This window comes from Macrobrachium rosenbergii, chromosome 3 (genome assembly GCF_040412425.1).
Source record: "Macrobrachium rosenbergii isolate ZJJX-2024 chromosome 3, ASM4041242v1, whole genome shotgun sequence".
Classification (NCBI taxonomy): Eukaryota; Metazoa; Arthropoda; class Malacostraca; order Decapoda; family Palaemonidae; genus Macrobrachium; species Macrobrachium rosenbergii.
Window position 1 is genome coordinate 42,227,077 of NC_089743.1, and position 1,717 is coordinate 42,228,793.

A 1,717-nucleotide genomic window follows, 5' to 3' on the forward strand; every position below is an offset into this window, starting at 1 on the left:
ACACAAAGCACTACACCCAAGAGCAAATACAGACAGACTATACATAACACGAAAGGAAGGGGAAGAGGGCTACTAAGCATGGAGGACTGCGTCAACATCGAGAGCAGAGCACTAGGGCAACACCTGAAAACCAGCGAAGATGAGTGGCTAAGGAGTGCATGGGAAGAAGTACTGATAAAAGTAGACGAAGACCCAGAAATATACAGAGACAGGAGAATGAAAAACAGAACAGAAGAATGGCACAACAAGCCAATGCACGGACAGTACATGAGACAGACAAAAGAAATGGCCAGCCATGAAACATGGCAATGGCTACAGAGGGGGAGAACTCAAGAAGGAAACAGAAGGAATGCTAACAGCGGCACAAGATTAGGCTCTATGAACTAGATATGTCCAAAGAACAATAGATGGAAATAACATCTCACCCATGTGCAGGAAGTGCAATATGAAAGACAAGACCATAAACCACACAGCAAGCGAATGTCCGGCGCCTGCACAGAACCAGTGCAAAAAGAGGTACGATTCAGTAGCAAACGCCCTCCACTGGAGCCTGTGCAAAAAAACACCAGCTAGCTTGCAGTAATAAGTGGTACGAACACCAACCTGAGGGAGTGGTAGGAAACGATCAGGCAAAGATCTTCTGGGACTATGATATCAGAACAGATAGGGTGATACGTGCCAATAGACCAGACGTGACGTTGATTGGCAAAATCAAGAAGAAAGTATCACTCACTGATGTGACAATACCAGAGTAGATGAGAAAGAAAGAGAAAAAAATTATAAGTACCAAGACCTAAAAATCGAAATAAGAAGGATATGGAAGTGGAAATTGTACCCATAATCATAGGAACACTAGGCACGATCCTAAGATCCCTGAAAAGGAATCCGGAAAAAGTAGGTGCCGAAGTAGCTCCAGTACTCATGCAGAAAAGAGTGCTATAGAAACAGCGCACATAGTGAGTAAAGTGATGGACTCCTAAGGAGGCAGGATGCAACCCGGAACCCCACACTATAAAAACCACCCGGTCGAATAGGATGACTGTAACAGACCAAAATAATAATAATATTAATAATAATTCTGTTACTTTAATCGTAGCATCTGTTTTTCAAGTTAGCTTATATTGTCTTTCTGCTGGCACCTGTACAGGATTGAAGGGCATGACATCCTTTGATTACTTATAAGCATCTATACTTTGAATCTGTTAAGTGATTTTATCAGCCTGAGCTATGGCTATTCGTCCTTTCATGCCTGCAGTGATGTCCTGTTAAAAAAAAAAAAAAAGGTAACAAAAAACGACAAACTTGGCGGTTTTTCCCCGAGACCTGCCTGGTGTTCCACCTGCTTAGGTAGCATTGCATTTCAACACGCATGGCCTCAGGGACTGCATAGTTCCCTGATGCCTCCAGGAGTTTTCTATATATATATATATATATATATATATATATATATATATATATATATATATATATATATATATATATATATGGTGTGTGGGAAGAAACCTTTTGAGGTTTTTCTCCTCCTTTTTAAAGATTTTTTTCTGCTCAGTTAAATTTTAAATACAACAGTTTTAATGTGACAGTTAAGGAGGTACGTGCACCTTATCCACATAACGATGATAGATGTATGAAAATACAATTTAATTTTGGTGGATATTCTATATACAACCTCATTTCACATCTTTGACTTCTTATTAACTGATTTTTTTTTTTCCTT